At 32.5% G+C, this 20,653-nt stretch overlaps 1 long non-coding RNA gene across 1 annotated transcript; it reads left to right on the top strand.

Annotated features, from left to right (window-relative positions):
• The first annotated feature begins 11,908 nt into the window (after positions 1–11,908).
• LOC150037226 (uncharacterized) lies at positions 11,909–17,520 on the top strand. The gene is made up of 2 exons (XR_016528647.1): positions 11,909–12,059; positions 17,136–17,520. It is a non-coding gene; the product is annotated as an uncharacterized LOC150037226 (long non-coding RNA).
• Positions 17,521–20,653: the final 3,133 nt, after the last annotated feature.

Below are 20,653 nucleotides of genomic sequence, written 5' to 3'. Positions count from 1 at the left end.
CTGATGGCGAAGTTGAGGATTCTGTTGGGATTGGTGTCCTAATTCTCTCGGAGTCTCGTTGTTTGTAATTATATACATTGTTTTATGAATAAAATAACTGTTATTTCGTTCTGGCATTTACTCATATCCAATAAAAAAAACTCCATGGTTATCTTAGTAAACATATATATGTGATATACAAGTGGATCATGCCTTAAGTGATAACCTAAATAGGTCTGTAGTATAAGGATTAAGGTGGGATACATGATCCTGGTGACACTACGGGTACGACCCGCTTTGTAGAGGTTTGCAAATATTGTAAACTACTATAGATGATAGATCCTGACCATTCATATGGAGACATGCGAGCGGGGGTGTCCTATAAAAAGAGTTTGTATAAGACCGGACCACGAGATGACTAGACTCTGTATATAACACCGTTGATACTGGAGAATTAAATCTCACCTAAACGACCATAGGTGACACGACTTCGATCCTGAGTGTTTTAGAAACTCCTGCCTTTGAAGGCGGTCCTTTGATTAGTATGGGTGAGAGTAACCAGATTGCCAAACATGCCTACCTTTTTGGGGACTTGTCTGATTTGGAGTTGGGAACTCAATACACAAGATGGAATTCACTCCTTCCCCGAAGTAGGGGTAAGTAAAGAGATTGCTCCCTTAAGGGCTGATTCCGGGGCTTGAACATAGTGAGCCCAACTTCTCTTTGGAAAAGAAGACTCAGTCATAGTAGAACTATGACTTATGTTCATTAGAGGATTCAGTGGTACTTAAGGAGTTAGATGTAACTACAAGGGCATAACTAGGGTTGGCAAAAAACCCAACGAGGCGGGTCCCCGGGACCCGCCTTGTTCGGGTCGGGGATGGGGTCAAATCAAGGAATTTATTTGGGGCCCCATTTGGGGACGGGGCAAGGATGGGGACAGTATCCCTGCCCTGACCGCGATCTCGATTAATCCCCGACCTCGAATTTATATATATATTTTTTATCCCCTCTCCAGTCCCCTCTCGCTCTCTACAATCTGCAACAAAACATCCATCCCCTCTCGCTCTCGCTCATCCTCCCCTATTGCTCTCGCTCTCGCTCATCCCTCCCTCTCGCTCTCGCTCATCCTCCCCTCTCGCTCATCCCTCCCTCTCGCTCTCGCTCATCCTCCCCTCTCGCTCTCTGTATCCCTCCCCTCTCATTCTCGCTCATCCCTCCCCTCCGTTGAAGTCTGCCACGAATGGGGCCCCACCTGGACCCCGTTTCCCCAATGGGGGACAATTTTCCCTACGGGGTCGGAGATGGGGCACTTGGCCCCATTGCCAATCCTGGGCATAACGGTTATTGGCTGAGCTGTACTTACGAGTGATCTGTGAAGGGTTGTCGCATTGTTGATTGCTTAATATGGACACATAATATATCTGTGGTAAGGAGAGTTCAGCTGTCGGTCTTTAGTGGAGTGTCTGGTAGTTAACGGATGGTGGATCCCATGACTAAAGAGTTTAGTCAGTTATTCACCTACTGTTGGAGCTTTGAGCTACAAGTCCATAAGGTCCTCTTTTTAGCTTAATGGATTCATGTTAAGGATCAGTTCTTGGTGTTGATTTGAAATTTTCAAATTGACAAGAGGTAATTCGATTATATATGATATGATCGGTATGGTGTATGAGATACATCTAATGGAGGATTAATGTAAATGAGATTTACATTAAGTACCATGAAATAGAATAAAAAGCTATGGTTTATATGTTTCATGAGATGAAATATTAAAACTATAAGTTATAAATATAGTATGATAAGTTGGTTATCATTTATATTTATAATAATATTAATTATTGGATAATTATCTTTTTTTCTCGAATAACCAATTGAATGAGAGGTTATTGGTGGTTTCATGGTAACCATGAGATAAAAGGAAAAATATTTTCCTAATTTTAGTAAGATTGGTAAAAATGTTGATTTGAGATTTCCAATCTCAGAAAATACTCATGGGGAGTTGTCAAGTAAATGAGATTTTTAAGCGACAGCTTGGAGTTTGCTAAACGATCGTGGAGTGTTCTTAGGCGATAGACACTCAGCTAAGCGATGAACTAAACGATTGCATAGCTTTTGCTAGACGATAGCATAGCTTTTCCTAAACGATTGGGCATCTCACCTCCTCAATCGTTTACACGATTGTGTTCTCCTTCGTTTTTCTTCCTCAATCCACCACACAGAGCCCACCCTCTGAATTCTCACATTGAGAATACCAAGATAGCCTTTTTGGTGATGTCATACTCAACTCGACATTGTCGAGGTTTTGTGGAGGTCGTTCGTGTTGTTTGGGGTGTTCTTGACCTAGGCGATCACTTAGTTCGAGTGTACGATGATCGTACAGTGTAGCGGTTATCTTGGACGAGCGTTCGTGTGTTGCTGTGATCGAGCATTCGTGATCAAGGAGTTTGTGATGAATCTTCAAATATATGTTGCTCTTGTCCTTGATCTATTGTACAACATGCTGTAATTTCTGTATTTATTGCATAAGCATATGTTTCTGTTTACAATTGTAACTGTAAAATTCATATATGATTGTAATTTGAAATGATCTTTCCGCTGCTCATGGAAATCCTCATGTTCGATTTCCTTCAGATCCATTTTCTTACAAAAAGGCAATGGAGGATATTGACAGAGATGAATGGATCAAAGCCATGAATCTCGAAATGGAGTCTATGTACTTCAATTTTGTATGAGATCTTGTAGAACAACTTGATGGGGTTAAACCTATAGGTTGTAAATGGATCTACAAGAGGAAACGAGGTGCTGATGAGAAGGTGCAAACCTTCAAGCCTAAACTAGTGGCAAAGGTTTATACCCAGGTTGAGGGAGTTGACTATGAGGAGACTTTCTTGCCTGTTGCCATGCTGAAGTATATCCGGATCCTCCTATCCATTGCCTCATATTATGACTATGAGATTTAACAAATAGATGTCAAAACTGTTTTTCTGAATGATAATCTTGAGGAGACCATTCACATGGTGCAACCCGAGGGATTCATAACCCAAGGTCAAGAGCAAAAGGTTTTCAAGCTTAATCAGTCCATTTATGGACTAAAACAAGCGTCTCGATCTTGGAACATAAGTTTTGATACTGCAATTAAATCTTATGACTTTGATCAAAACGTTGATGAGCCTTGTATATACAAGAAGATCATCAATAGTTCAGTAGCCTTTCTAGTGTTGTATGTAGATGATATCCTACTAACTGGGAATGATATAAGTTTACTAACTACAGTTAAGAACTGGCTAGCAACCTAATTCCAAATGAAAGATTTGGGAGAGGCTTAGTTTGTTCTTGGTATTTAGATCTTTAGAGATCGAAAGAACAAAATGCTAGCACTGTTTCAGCTATCGTATATTGACAAAATGCTTGTCAAACATTCAATGCAGAACTCCAAGAGGGGTTTATTGCCTTTCAGGCACGGAGTTACATTGTCTAAGGAACAGTGTGCTAAGACACCTCAAGAGGTTAAGGAGATGAGACAGATCCCCTATGCATCTGCTATAGGTAGCTTGATGTATGTGATGTTATGTACTAGACCTGACATCTGCTATGCAGTGGGGATAGTCAGTAGATATCAATTTAATCCAGGATTAGATCACTCAACATCCGTTAAAAATATCCTCAAGTATTTACGGAGAACGAGGAACTATATGCTTGTGTATGGTTCTAAGGATTTGATCCTTATAGGATACACATACTCTGATTTTCAAACTGATAAGGATTCTAAGAAATCCACATCAAAATCAATGTTCACTATTAACGGAAGGGTAGTAATATGGTAAAGCGTCAAGCAAGGGTGTATCGCTGAATCCACCATGGAGGCTGAGTATGTAGCGGCTTGTGAAGTTGCTAAGGAAGCCGTTTGGCACAAAAAATACTTGACTGATCTGGAAGTTGTTCCAGACATGTCAAAGTCCATCACATTTTATTGTGATAATAGTGGTGTTGTGGCTAATTCCCAAGAGCTTAGGAGTCATAAGCACGGCAAGCATATAGAGCGGAAGTATCATCTCATTTGAGAGATTGTGCATCGAGGGGACGTGATTGTCATGTAGATAGCTTTGGAGCACAACGTTACTGATCCGTTTACAAAGGCTCTCATGGCTACAATGTTTGAGGGTCACCTGTAGAGTATGGGTCTCTGGGACAGACCACTTCTGGACTAGGGCAAGTGGGAGATATTGTACTGGGCTTGTGTTATGCCATAGTTTATTATTTGTGTACTTTGTATTTTGATTATATTCTATACCCCACTAACTTTAGGTCAAGTGGGAGTTTATTGGGGTTGATGCCCTAAATCTTGTAGGGTCCTATAATTTGTAAATGTTGTTGAACAAACTCATTATGTACTTAATAAAATATTTGATATTTTATTCATTGACTATAAAATATATGATATTTTAGTTGCATTAACCACAAACCAATAAACTAACATCCGAGATTATCTTTGTAACTTAAACATGTATGTAGAGACATACAGGTGGATCATGTTTAAGTTATAACCTAAATGGTCTGTAGTAGATAGATAAGGCTGGGTACCTTATCCTGGTGACACTACGAGTATGACCCACTTTGTAGGTGTTACAATTGTTGTAAAGTGCTATAAGACCGGACCACAAAATGTTTAGTCTCATTATATAACATCATTCATAATGGAGACTTACATTTCATCAGAAGGGCCATAGATAACATGACCTGGATCCTGAGTGAGTTATGAGCTCCTACCTATGAGGGCAGTCCTTTGAATTGTATGGGTGAGAGTGGCCAGATCGCCAACACAACAAGCCTATCATTTTAAGGATTCGTCTGATTGAGGAGCTGGGAACACAACTACACAAGATGGAATTCACTCCTTCCTCGAGGCAGGGGTAAGTAGATAAATTGCTCCCTTAAGGGCTGATTCCGAGTCTTGAACAATGTGATGCCACACCCTCCCCTGGCCCAAGAAGGGTTTAGTCATAGTTTGGACTATGATCTATTGTTCATTAGATGGATTAGTAGTACTTAAAAGTTAGATGTAACTACAGGGGGAAAATGGTAATTTGGCCTAGCTGTACTTACAAGCAATTTATGAAGAGTCATCATACTGTTGATTGGTTATATCCAATGGAAACAAAAATATATCTGTAGTGAGAAAAGTGCAGTTGTCGGTCTTTAGAAGAGTGCCTGATAGTTAGCGGATGGTGAATAATGTAATTAAAGACTTTAATTAATTATTCATGTACCGTTAGAGCTTCAAACTACAGGTTCATGAGGTCTCCTTGGTAGCTCAATAGGATTTAGTTGATAATCAATTTTTGGATTAATTTGAATGGTTCAAATTAATAAAATGATTTAATTATATATGATATAATTAAGTTGTTTCAATTATATGTAATATAATTGTCATAATGTATTTGATACATTATAGCTTAATAAGAGGAATTAAATATTTGAATGAGATTCAAATATAGTTTCAATGAATTGGATTCATAGTTGTTAAATTTAATATAAAGATTTATATTAAATGCCATATAAAAGAGAAAATAAACTATATTTTACGTTATATGTGATACAATATTAAAACTATAGGTTATATGTTATATTTGATATAACATATAATTTAATATATATATATATATATATATATATATATATATTATGATAAGTTAATTATCATGTTTATATTTATATTATTATTATTATTTTAATAATAAGAAAGGGAGTTACAACTCTTTTCCCCATCTTTTCTCTCCACCCACATTAGTGGGTGATGGTTATTTTTTATGGCAAGGAGAATAAAAGAAAAAAAATGTTTTTCTTCTTCTCATGCGATTGCTGTTGGTTGAACGATTGAGAAAGATAGAAGTGTTCTGTGTCTTTGAGTTTTGTGTGAAAGTTCTCAATCTTCTTCCTCTACACATTAACTTTTTCTCTTTTAACCAAAATAGTTAGAGTCCACTCTTGGGTTCTATCCCTTAGAATACCAAGGAATCTATTGTGGTATTATTCGGTTTTGGGTTGAGGTTTATCTTGAAAAAGGTCTTCAAGAAGTTCGTGATCCGTTCGAGAAAAATCGTGAAGACAAGGTCTTCAAAGATGAGGTTTCTTGAAACCATTTTCTTTTAAAGCATGTTGTAATTTAGATTTAAATGCATATCTTGTTGTTTGTTTACTGTAAAATGTTGTATTCAATAAATTATGGAATTTGGTCGATCCGCTTCCGCTCAAGGTTCTCTCATTAGAGTTCCTTCATAACTTAGTTCTTAGTGAAATCTATACTTGATATCAAGTGGAGCAAGCTACAGGAGTACTCTTTATAGACTCACCTATGTAAATGTGGAAGTGGGAGCCACTTCCTATGGAATTTTAGGCAAATTATCTATAGAGTGTTCACTAACTGGGATACACATGCTAGGCTTTACTGAACGGGCTTTCGAACTACACCCTAATAATGTTGTGTGTGAGATGTTGTTAGAGATAGAGTTCAATACCAAGAGTTATTCTAGTATATTCTAAATCATCTTCACTATGTAAAGGTTCAAGTCGTAAGATACATTTACTCATGCACGTATTGTATAGACTGATATTACTCGATGAAAAAAAGTTTTGGTTTATTTTTAAATTTTCAAGTGGGGGATTGTTAGTGAAAATTTATTTTAAAATGGAAATAGAAAAAAGAAATCCCATATTGGTAATTTTATCATTGTAAAGCCTCCTCATATATCCCCATCTTTACTTGTGGGTTTGGGCCTGTACCTATGTTTTAGAGGGGTGAAGAGATAGGCAAATGTGGGTACGGTAAACATCCTACACGCGCGCCACCGTCGCGTCCATCCAGTCGGGCTAGGCAAGATGTGCATGTGTGTGGAATTATTATTAATTTTTACATTTTTATTATTTTATTTATTATTTTTTATTAAACAAATTCTTCATCCATTTGTTTGGTCACCCGTAATTGGTGTAGTCGTCCGCACTTTACATGGCCGTCCGCCACGTTTGGTCCATCCCTGCATTATGCGTTCATTCGCACACTTCTCTTTCTTCATGCACTGCCAATGCTTATAAATTGGCCTTCAGTGCTTTAGAAGGAAGACACAAAAATCAATCGATTCTAGTCTCCTTGCTTTCACGTTTTCCAAACCTATTAGTTTGGAAGGGTGTGAGATTTCCAATCGATTCTGGTGTAACTTCGATTGAGAAATTTTTTTTAGATTGTTTTATCCTTGTCACGAAATGTCTTAAAGAGAGCAAGATCCACAAATCAGCCTATTTTCACTGTTTGTTCATTTTGACGAGTTCTATTTCCGAGGATCGCTGTTTAAGCTGTCGGTTTGTTGTCCTCTTCTATCCGTCGGAAGAGCCGCTGCCAATAAAAACTGCTTAGAGGTCTTAAATAATAATAAAAACATTAAGGAATGGAACTCAACTAACATTGTTTTAATTCGTAAAGTGCGTAATCCTCAAATAGTAAGTGATTATAGGTCAATCAGTCTTTGCAATGTCACATACAAAATAATCACTAAGACAATAGCAAATAGATTGAAGATGGTTTTGAATGATATTATTTCTGAGACCCAGTCTACTTTTGTTGTTGAGAGGGTTATTACGAATAATATTATGATAGGACATGAATGCCTCCACTTGATTAAGAACAAGAAAGCTGGGAAAGATGGACTTGTTGCATTGAAACCTGATTTCAGCAAAACATATGACGGGGTGTAATGGAAGTTCTTAAAGGTAATGCTTCTTCAATTGGGTTTTGATAATAATCATGTATCCTTGATCTACAATTGTACATCTACTACCAAATTCTCTTTATTGATTAATGGAATCTCATCAGATTGTCTTTATTCGACGATGAGATCCCCTTTCACCTAAAGCGAGTCAGTATAGGGCTATTCATTTTTAAAGGAAGGTATGAGATGCAGAGTTGTTAATGGTCTATCCATTCAAATGTTTTCAGACCCATGGATCCCTAAAGAATCATCTTTCAAGCCTCTCTGCATAAACAAGTCCTTTAAATCATAGCTAGTTGTTGATTTTATTATACCTTAAGGTGTTTGGAATCTGAATCTGCTTAGACTATCTGTTTTTGAAGAAAATGTCCAATTAATTAAGAGAATTCCCATAAACCTAAGATTTCAAGATAAAATGATTTGGCATTTTGACAAATTTGGTTTTTACACTGTGAAATCCGGTAACAAATGGTTTCAACAGTCAAGATTATGCCACTTCTTTCCTAGTGAAAATGTTATGTTAATGGTTGGGAACAATTTATGGAAACTTAAAGTTCCCTAAAAAAATAAAAAAGAAAACTTCATCTGGAGATCCCTAAAAAATTTCATTCGTACTAAAGTTATTCTTAGTAGTAAAGGTATTCATTTAGTATAAATCTGCCCTATATGCTCTCTTGAAGTTGAAAATACAAACTATATCATTTTTTCATGTTGTAGAGCTAAACAAATTTGGTGTCATATTGGATTTAGTGTCCTAAATCTTGTTCATCTTGTAGTTTGTAATTTATAAATACAAATTATTTATTTAATAAAATAAGAAGAATTTTATTTGACATTTAGATAGCATTAACTCAATACAATAATCTAAGATCCAAGGTTGTTTCATAAAATTTGAATAGTATGTGGTAGATATATGGGTGGATTGTGTTCAAGTCATAACCTAAAAGGTCTGCAGTATATGGTTAAGATTGGGTGCCTTATCCTAGTGATACTACGAATACGACCCACTTTGTAATTGTTACATGACTTGTAAGTGTTATAGACAATATGATCCATATTATTTATGTGAAGACATGTGAATGGGTATCCTATATAAAGAGTTTGTATAAGACCGACACGAAATGATTAGTTTCTCAATATAACACTGTTGCTTGAAGAAAATAACTTTTCACTAGGATGACCATAGGTAACTTGACCTTAATCTTGAGTGAGTTGTGAACTCGGCAATGTTTTGATATGTATGGATGAAAGTGGTCAGTTTAGCCGACTCAATATGCTTACCACTTTGGGGATTTGTCCGGGTAGAAAGCTGGGAACACAGTTACATAAGATGGAACCCACTTCTTCCCGTCGTTAGAGAAAGTAGATAAATTGCTCCCTAATTAGTTGATTCCAACTCTAAACTTTTTGTTCATTAGAGGAATCAGTGACATGTAAGGAATTAAATGTAACTACAGGAGTAAAGCGGTAATTTTAACCCAAATGTAGTCATGAGCAATTTGTGAAGGGTCAACCTACTGTTGATTGGTTATATCCAATGGACACATAAATATATCTACAATATGAAGAGTGCAATTGTCGATCTTTAGTGGATTGACCGACAGTTAATGAATGTTGATTAATCCAATTAAAGAGTTTAGTTGATTAATCATGAATCTGTCAGAAAAACTAACAATGTGCCATGAAACCAATTGTATTTTAGTACATGTCAAATATATTTACTAGTATATTTCATATATTGGTTAGCACATTTGCAAACGTCTAAACAATGTTTAGGTATATTTAAAAATAACCATGAATCTATTAGTAAAACCAATTGTTAAATGAAAAACAAAATCATATTAAATGCATTTTTTTCTCTCTACTTGAAAATGGAAAGAAATCTCAACTAATTAATAATATATAAGAAATGTATTTTCTCTTTTCAACATTAAGGATGTTATGTAAATATGGAAAAGTATACCGTTAATGCATTTTCTCTCTCCAAAATTCTCTCTCTAGTTATCCACCACCAGGGTTATTTTGGTCCAAAAATGACATTAATTCTCTTATATGAAAATATCCAATTATTTGGACATTTATGAAATTAAGTTATCAAAAGGGATTGGATCTCTAATAATCCTATTTTTTATTAGACTTTCTCAAACCTATATTTTGAGATCAAACTTTTAATTTCAAGAAATTGATTATATATCCATTATTATTGAGTTAAACTCACCTTATCTGAAGAAATTTTTACTTTCAACTAATTCTGGAGGCCCTTTAGTAGTAATTTTAATTAAAAAAAACATAGTAGAAATATTTATAAATTCATTAATTATATCAATCCTATCAAATTCTGGACACAATTAATACAAAACAACAATATATGTGTAAATAACACATGTATTTAATGATTATAAGAAATTAATGAGGTAGAAGGTTTTTTTTAAAGGTATTGTAATTAAAGTGTAGGTGGAAGAATCGAAGCTCAAACCTCGAGGTCGATAGTACAAGCACTATGTCAATTGAGCTACACTCTTGTTGGCTAATGATGTAGAAGGTTGTGAATGTGTATTTAATAATTGATTATTATTAGGCATTTTGTTGGTTGAAAAAATCGTATTAGTAGAATTAACACTACAAAGCACAGACATAGATACGACTATACGATACGGATACGATCAGATACGACGATTCGTCAATTTCTAAAAAACTAAGATACGGATACGTCTAAAGATGCGTCATTTTTTTCTATATATATTTTTAGTATATATATTTCTAAAAAACGAGGATACTGATACGTTGAATATACATTTTCTTTTTCTTTAAAAAAATCTAGGATATAAATAAATTTAGCATACAAGTTAATAACAATAGCACAAAATAGAATACAAACACTGAAATACAATACAAAAAAAAAGAAAAAAAAAGCAACATCTAAGATGTTGAAGTACAATAGTTAATAAAAATGCAATAGAAAAGTGACTCATATTGCACAAAAGAAGAAGAAGAAGATTAGAGGGAGAAGTATGAAGATAAACGAAGAACTTCTTCATTGAATTGTTGAAGATATCTAAATAATTTATATTTTAGTCGACTTTGTGGGTACTCAAATATGAAGATGGAGATTAGATTATTCTAGTCTAGGGTTTGATTCGTTATTTATTTATTTTTTCCTTTTAGTTTTGGACTTGAGTAGTGAGCTTTTTAAATAGGTTGCCTAGTTTTAGAATGAGAAAAATTAGATGACTTGTTTGTCTTTTTTTAAAAAAAATACGAGTAAAAATAGATACGTCAAATCGCGTGTCAGATATGTATTTGGGAAGTATCTAAAAGTATCTGTATCAGACACGTATTGGATATTGATACATTTTATTATCGGTATCCGATAGTGTCTGATACGGATTCTTTGCCTTACATGAAGTATCTGTGCTTCATAGTATGCTGTGAATTAATGGGAGTATCTGTCCTTGTATTGTAATTTTTAATATAATATAACGAGCTTGTTAATTCTCTATTCGTTCCTCTGTAATGTAATGTTATTATTAAACTCTAAATTTTGGGGAAAAAATTACTCTTTAAATTTTGATATGTAACAATTTAACTTCTAATTTTTAATTTTATAATAATTTAGTCCATACATTTTATTATATATCAATTTAGTTCTTATACTTTAAAATTTGTAACAATTTAATTTTTATTGTAAAAATTAGTATTAAGATTTAGTGAGATTTTTTGCATGAATAAATCGATAAACTAATTAGAGATTCAATATTTTTATAAAATACAAAGTCTACATCATAAAATACTAAACATTGACATATGATTTTGACAATTTTTTAATGTTAAAGACTAAATTATTACAAATTTGAAAGTAAAAAAACTAAATTATTACATACTAAAATTGAGAGATTAAATAGTTACATAATTGAAAGTATATGAACAACATCTTTACAAGTCAAAGTTCATGGACTAAATTGTTATATTCATAAAAATTTAGAGACCAAAAATATTTTTTAACCTAGAAATGAATATGATTTATTTGAAATTAAACAAAGTGAACATATTATAATAAATAAATATATATATTTTTGAGCAACGGCCAGTGTATGGTTCAAAAAAAATTTGAAGAGCAAGAAATGACGGTTATGGGCAGTGGCTGATATTGTGTTGACCGACGACTGGCAACGGCTAGTTGACCGGAAACTGGCAACGGATACTTTTTTTGACGGTGGACGGTGAAGGGGTTATAAAAGGCGAGGGACACCTCTGCTCTGCTTCAATTCAATTACGGTTTTTCATTTTTTTCAATTTGGAAAGAACCAACCAGTAGAGCAGGTAACTATTTACTTTTCAAATTCTTCTTCTTCTTCTTATTCGTTAATAGTGTTGGGATTAAAGATTCATTGGTTGAACTAATGTTGTTATTAATTAATATTTGTGATTTTAATTTAGGGTTTTGAGTTGGGCCGGAAGCCTCTGTTTTTTCTCTTTCTTCATCATTTAACCTAATTATGTGCACCAAAACTTGTTTAATTGATTAATTATTATGATTATTCTAATTGCTTTTTCGTTTTTTGGGATATATAATTTCAAATTAACATTGATCGATTGGATGAAAGTGGGATTTATTACGTATGCCCTAATTCCAACTCAACAGCCTTTTCTTCTCAGCTTTTTATATTTTTTTCTTTCATTTTTTTAAATTCATTTTCTAGGATTTTGCTGCAATTTTATTATTATTATGTGATTTTTTTTTTTTGGTATTTTGGTTTTGGGGTTTTTGCCGTTTTTAAAAAACGCTCTCTGTTCCAACTTCTTTTATGATTTCTTAACTTTCCGTCTTCAAACCTTCTCAAGTATTTTTCTCCTTTTTACTTCTATTATTATATCCAAAATGTTTTTCTTCCTTTTTCTTTTCCCTTTTCATAAACTTTTTTCATAATATTTTAGACTTTTTTTTCCCTTCCTTTTTTTTAAGAGTTTTCTCTTTCAAAAACATTTTCTTAAAAACTTTTTTCTCTTCTCAATTTTGTTTTTTTGCAAAAATCTTTTTCATAAAACTTTCTAAAATATTTTTCAAACTTTTTTCCTTCCTTTTTTTTTCTTTAAGAGTTTTCTCTTTCAAAAACATTTCATTAAAAAAAAATCTTCATAATTTTTTTTTGTAAAAAAAATCTTCATAAAATTTTGTTTTTTGTTTTTTTTTGTAAAAAAATGTTTTCATGAAACTTTCCAAAATATTTTTTAAACTTCTTTTTCTTCTATATTTTCCAAGAGTTTTCTCATTCAAAATCTTTGTTCTCTTCAATTTTGTTTTTGCAAAACATTCTTTTTCATAAAACTTTCAAAAATATTTTTTCAAACTTTTTTTTACTTTTTTTTTTTTTTCAAAATCTCTCTTTTGAAAGCTCTTATCTTATCAAAACATTTTTTTTTTCAATTTTTTCCCAAAACTTTTCCCTTTCTCAAACTTTTTTATTTTAAAATTTCTTTTTGCAAAAGTTTTTACATTTCGTAAACTTTTTCCAAAATATTTTCTCAACTTTTTTCTCTTTAATTTTCTTTTTGTAAAAATTCTTTTTCATAAAACTTTCCAAAATATTTTCTCAAATTTTATTCCATTTTTTAAAACTCTCTTTTTCAAAAACTTTCCCTTTCTTAAAATTTTTTCTTCTAAATTTTAGTTTTGCAAAGTTTTTACGTTCATAAACATTTTTTAAAATTTTTTCTCTTCAATTTTTCTTTTTGCTCATTTCTTTTCATAAAAATTTTTACAAAATATTTTCTCTAACTCTTTTCTACTCTTTTTTTTTTTTTTTTCCAAAAGCGCTCCTATCAAAACGTTTTCTCAAACATTTTTCCAAAATATTTTCTCAAACTTTTTTTTAAAAAAATATTTCCTCAGGTTTTTCTAAAAACATTTTCTCAAATCATTCTCTCGTATGTTTGTCTTTGCAAAAATTCTTCTTTCATAAAACTTTGTTTGCATAAGGCTTTCGGAGAAATTTAATTTGTGAAATTGAACTTAAGTTCGTGCTGATGTATATGTTGATTTAATGCATTGTGGTTCAATTTTTAATACTTGATCCTCTAATTCTGTCTTAACTGAAAACATTCTTCTACCTTTAAAAAGGGGCTTGTTTTTTGTTGGTGAAGTCTCCTTGGGCTCTATGAAGGGTAGAATTGTTATCCTTTTTACAAATGTCTATTTATAGAGTTCTCATAGAATTCATGGACTTGGACTTAGTTGACCCATGAGTTTGGCTTTTGGACTCAATTAGTTAGATTTGAACTTGATTAATCATGAGTATAACTCTTGGTCCAATTAGTTTGATTTGGCATTAGATCAAATTCAATATATTTTTGGGATTAGAGATTTAAGTCAAATAATAATAATATTAAAGGATTTAGAGACTTTAACCCAAATAATATTAATATTAAATTGAATAAAGTTAATTTTATTCAATTCAATAGTCATGATGAAACCACATGACATTATCAAAATTCATCTTCAACTTTAATTTGGGGCACATGTCAACTCCTAATTGATTCCAAATTTAATATTTTGGAATTTCATCATTAATTTAGTAAACGAAGCAATTTGTGGTTGGTCCAAAATTTCTCCTTCAACAACTTCATCCAAAATATTTTCTCAATTTTTTTTCTTTTTTTCATTTTCTTAGAGTTTTTCTCTTTAAAATTTCTTTTCAGGAATTCTTTTTCATAAAACTTTCCAAAATATTTTCTCAATCTTTTCCCTCTATTTTTCAAAAACCCTATTTCACAATCATTTTCTAAAATCTTGTTTTTATGAAGCTCTCTCTTTGAAAAAAAAAAAAAAAATACTCTTTCACAAACATTTTCTTTTGTTTTAAAGAAACCCTCTTTCAAAATAAATTTTCAAACTTTTTTTTTTCAAAACGTTTCTCTTTTCAAAATAAATTTTCGAATCTTTTTCACAATCATTTTCTAAAAAACTCTTGTCAAAATAAATTTTCGAATCTTTTTTTTGAAAATATCTCTCTTTTCAGAACTTGTTTGTAGTCAAATTTATTTTTATAAAACTTTTCAAAATATTTCCTCAGATTTTTTTCATTCCAAATTTGTTTCTAAAAATTTTCTTTTTCTTCATATAAGATTTTTCAAAATATTTTCTCAAACTTTTTTTCCTTTACTCTTTTTCCAAAAACCCTCTTGGTTTTTAAGACGCTCGTTCAAAAACTTTTTCCAAAATGTTTTCTCAAACTTTGTACTTTTAGATGTCCATTGCTTAGTGTCCAAGAGTCATATGTCATTCTTTATATTGTTCATGTGCCTTATTCATGCTTGATGTCCATGTTCCACATCCTACTTATCACGTTGTCTATAAATAGTGACATTTGCTGGATCTTAAGATCACACATACATTGGTGAGAATTCCACTTCCACTAATTTTCATATTATCTAATTTTATAATTTTAGTTATTCACCCATTGGTAAGAAATACACTTCAAATTCCACTAATTTTTCTATAATAGCACAATAAATTCGCAACACGTTATTAGCATGAGCTCCAGTTGTTTTCTCCACTAAAGATAGGTCCTAAAGATATGTCGATTTTCTCTCTTCGTTATAATTAAATAAATTTAATTTAATTTTGTATAAATATCTATTAAATTTCTAATATAAAATACAATATTTTGTGATAATGTTGCCATGACAAATCTTACAAAATTAGAATTTGCAGCCCTTGACATTAATGGCAATAATTATTTTGTTGGGTAAGTGTCCTAATTCTCCCAGAGTCTCGTTATTTGTAATTATACACATTGTTTTATGAATAAAATAATTGTTATTTCATTTTTGCATTTACTCATATCCAATAAACTAAGCTTCATGGTTATCTTATGTAAACTTAAGCATGTATATGTGATATACAATAGATTATGCCTTAAGTGATATATCACCTAAATAGATCTGTAGTATAAGGATTAAGGTGGTGATCCTGATGACACTACGGATACGACCCGCTTTGTAGAGGCTTGCAAGTGTTTAAACTACTATAGATGGTAGACCTTGACCATTCATGTGGAGACATGCGAGCGGGGGTGCCCTATACAAAGAGTTTGTATAAGACTGGACTACGAGATGGCTAGACTCTGTATATAATGTTGTTAATACTGAAGACTTACATCTCACCTAAATGACCATAGATGACACGACCTTAATCTTGAGTGTTTTGGGAACTCTTGTCTTTGAGGCAGATTCTTTGATTAGTATGGGTGAGAGTGGTCAGATTGCCAACTCAACATGCCAACCTTTTTGGAATTGCTAGTCTGGGAGTTAGGAGCTTACACAAGATGGAATTCACTTCTTCTCCGAAGCAGGGGGTAAGTAGATAGATTGCTTCTTTAAGGATTGATTCCGGGGCTTGAACATAGTGGCCACAACTTCTCTTTGGAAGAAAGGACTAAGTCATAGTAAGACTAGGAGTTAGATTTAGTGGTACTTAAGGAGTTAAATGTAACTATAGGGGCATAATCGTTATTGGCCGAGCTGTACTTACGAGCGATCTGTGAAGGGTTGTCGCACTATTGATTGGTTAAGATGGACACATAATATATCTATAGTAAGGAGAGTTTAGTTGTCGGTCTTTAATGGAGTGTCTGGCAGTTAATGGATTGTGGATCCGTGACTAAAGAGTTTAGTCAGTTATTCACGTATTGTTGGAGCTTCGAGCTACAAGTCCATAAGGTCCCTTTGGTAGCTCAATGGATTCAAGTTGAGGATTAGTTCTCGGTGTTGATTTGAAATGTTCAAATTGACAAGAGGTAATTCGATTATATATGATATGATTGGTATGGTGTATGAGATACATCAAATGGAGGGTTAATGTAAATGGGTTAACCCAACTAGACATTAAGTGCCATGTAATAGAAAAAGAGCTATGGTTTATATTTCATGAGATGAAATATTAAAATTATAGGTTATAAATATATTATGGTAAGTTAGTTATCATTTATATAATAATATTTATTGGATGATTATCTCTTTTTATGAATAACCAAATTGAATAGGTTATTGATGGTTTCATGGTAACTATGAGATAAAAGGAAAAATGTTTTCCTAATTTTAGTAAGAAAAGAAATAAGATTTGCAAAATTGTGTTTTTTAGATTTTCCACTATCGAAAATTTCTCACGGAGAAGTTGTTAAGTAAATTAGATTTACTAAGCGACAGCTTGGAGTTAGCTAAACGATCGCGGAGTGTTCTTACACGATAGACACTCAACTAGACAATGAGCTAAATGCATAGCTTTTCCTAAACAATTGGGCATCGACCTATATAATAGGTTGTTCCATCTCCCATTTGCTCAATCGTTTACATGATTGTGGTTCCTTCGATTTTCTACCTCTGACCAAGTCCACACAGATTCCACCCTCTTCATTCTCACACCAAGGATACTGAGGTAACCTTCTTGGTGGTGTCATACTCAACTCGACACAAACAAGGTTATGTGCAGGCCGTTCGCGATGTTCGGGGTGTTCGTGACCTTGGCGATCACTTAGTTCGAATGCGCGGTGTTCGTGTAGTGCAGTGGTTGTGTTGGACGAACGTTCCTGTGTTGTTGTGATCAAGCGTTCGTGATCAAGGAACTTGAAGATGAGTCTACAAAGGTTTTTTATTATTCCCTTGATCTGTAGTAAAACATGTTGTAATTTCTATTTTATGCATAATCACATGTTTCCATTTGTGATTGTAATTGTAAAGTTCATATATGATTGAAATTTGGAAAGATCCTTCCACTACTCATAGAAATCCTTGTGTCCGATTTCCTTCATATTTGTTATGGGTGCTCGATGCCGAAATTCACCTGAATGTTATGAACTTGGGAGAAACAATTAAATAAAAAAATACGACATTCCAGTCAGGATAAAACAAAAGCTATGATTTTTCTTTGTCATCTCCACGAGGGATTAAAAATGGAGTATCTTACAATAAAAGGTCCTCGTATCTTGTGAAAATTTTTGAAAGAAAGATATGATCATCAAAAGATCGTTATTCTTTCTAAAGCTCATTATGAGTGCATGCATTTGAGGCTCCAAGATTTTAAATTCGTATTCTGCATTATTTAAAATCAGTTTAAAATTATTGTTATGTGGAAAAAAAATTACTGATTCTAATGTGTTAGAGAAGACATTTTTTACATTTCATGTCTCGAATATGCTCTTACAGCAGCAATATCGAGAGAGGTTTTAAATAGTATTTTGAATTAATTTCATGTCCTCTTGTGGCCAAACAAAATAATGAATTATTGATGAAAAATCATGATTTTGACCAATCGGAGCAACACTATTTCCTGAAGTGAATATTATGAATTTTAATAATAATCATGGTCGAATTCGTGGTCATAATCAAGGTCATGATCATGGAAGAGGAAGAAATACTTATTATTTTCGTGGTCGTCGTTTTAATCATTTAAATTTCAAAAGAACCATACAAAATTATATCACAAAGGAAAAACTCTACAAGATAAGAGTTCAAAAAGTATTCAAAATAAATGCTTCTGATGTGGAATGACTGGTCACGTACCTGTTGTACGCCAAAACACTTAGTTGACCATTATCAAGTCTCCTTGAAGTAAAAAAGGAAAAATGTGGAAGCAAATTTTGCATACCAGGATAATGATATATTTGACCCATCCCATATGACAAATTTGGATGTGGCGGACTTCTTTGAATCTCTTGAAGAGAAGATTAGCGCAGTTGATGGAACATCAAGTATTTCTTTTGATTTTTATCTATCTTCATGTTTTTTTTAGTAACTTTTGTATATTTTAAGTATCGTTTTTCTTAATGTAATTATTTCTTTTAATGAAGAAACATGGATCATTTTCATATGTTTGGTGTTTAAAAAAATGAGCAAAAGAAGATCTATATCTGGCAAACAATGTAACTGCACACGTTATACTTACAAATAAAAAATACTTTTCCAAATTAACAATGTTAAAAGCTTGTAAATAAAATATCAAGTTCTGCAAACTTGATCGAAGGGTTGCAAAAATTATTTTGCCTAGAGGAACAAAATTTACAATTGACAATGCATTGTTTTCTAGTCAATCAAAGAGAAACCTTTAAAGTTAATGGTTACATATTGAGATTGACAATAAGAATAATGTGGAAGATCTATATATATCCACTATCTCAAATGAAAAATGTATATTGGAACAGTTGCATGCTTTATCTTCTGAATTGTATTATACTCAAGTACGAGTAATTGAAACATATGTAACAATGAACCTAAAGTTCATGAATCCAGACATATTTACAATTTGGCATGATCGATTGGATCATCTAGGATCTATAATGATGAGGAGAATTATTGAGAATTCAAATGGTCACCCATTGAAGTACCAGAAGATTCTTCTTCTAATGAATTATCATGTGTTGTTTGCTCTAAAGGAAAATTGATAATTAGACCATCACCAGCTAAAATGGGGACTAAATCACCTGCATTTTTAGAATGAATTTATGGTGCTATATGTGGACCCATTAACTCACCAAGTGGACCATTTAGATATTTTATGGTATTAATAGATGCATCCAGTAGATGGTCATCCGTGTGTTTATTATCAAGTTGAAATCTTGCATTTGCAAGATTAATAACACAATTTCCTCATTATAATTAAGATAATTCATCTTGATAATGCTCGTGAATTTACATCCCAAGCTTTTTATAATTATTGTATGTCGATTGGGTGCATTGAACATCCTGTAGCTCATGTTCATACACAAAATGGTATAGCAGAATCATGTATAAAATGTTTACAATTAATTACAAGGTCATTACTTATGAGAGCTAAGTTTCCTTCATCTGTATGGGGACATGCTATTTTGCATGCAACGTCTGTGATGCTTGTTTTAAAGAAAAATTGATAATTAGACCATCACCAGCTAAAATGGGGACTGAATCACCTGCATTTTTAGAATGAATTATGGTGCTATATGGGGATTTATTAACCCACCAAGTGGACTATTTAGATATTTTATGGTATTAATAGATGTAGATGGTCACCCGTGTGTTTATTATCAAGTCGAAATCTTGCATTTGCAAGATTAATAACACAATTTCCTGATTATAATTAAGATCATTCATCTTGATAATGCTGGTGAATTTACATCCAAAGCTTTTTATAATTATTGTATGCCAATTAGGATAAGCATTGAACATCCTGTAGCTCATGTTCATACACAAAATAGTGTTGCAGAATCATTTATAAAATGTTTGCAATTAATTACAAGACTATTACTTATGAGAACTAAGTTTCCTTCATCTGTATGGGGACATGCTATTTTGCATGCAAAGTCACTTGTACACATTAGGCCAATAGCTTATGTACTCGCCATTACAATTTACTTATGGTTATGAGCCAAATATTTCCTATATGAGAATTTTTTGGTGTGCAATATATGTTCCAATTGCTCTACCACAATGCGCTGATTGTCATTTTAATAAAACAATTTTTTCAACATTAGGGGGAGGAATTAAGAAATTGGAAAAATAAATTATATGGAATGTATCATTATTGTCTCATTTAGATCCGCATATGGATCAATGTGAACTTGAAGTTCAGAAAATAATTCATTTGCAAAATATAACAAATCAATTACCAAATGTATTTATAGATGTAAAGAAACTAAGTCACATATATCAGCTACAAATGTTCCATAAAAAATTGATATCCAGACACAACAAATTGTCACTAATGAGTCTGGAACACGCCAGAAGCGTGGTAAACTAGTGGGTTCCAAAGATAAAAATCCTCAAAAATGAAAAATAATTAATAGTGAAAAAGAGTTGGTTGAGGATGTAATACCCATATAGAAAATCTCGACATGACTAGTGAGGAAAGTGAAATACCTAAAGATAATAATGAGATTTCAATAAAC

This window comes from Benincasa hispida, chromosome 3 (assembly GCF_027475165.1).
Source record: "Benincasa hispida cultivar pf3 chromosome 3, pf3_genome.v1.1, whole genome shotgun sequence".
In the NCBI taxonomy this organism is placed as follows: Eukaryota; Viridiplantae; Streptophyta; class Magnoliopsida; order Cucurbitales; family Cucurbitaceae; genus Benincasa; species Benincasa hispida.
Note: the sequence above shows the minus strand (reverse complement) of the source record. Positions and strands in the feature narration are given on the sequence as shown.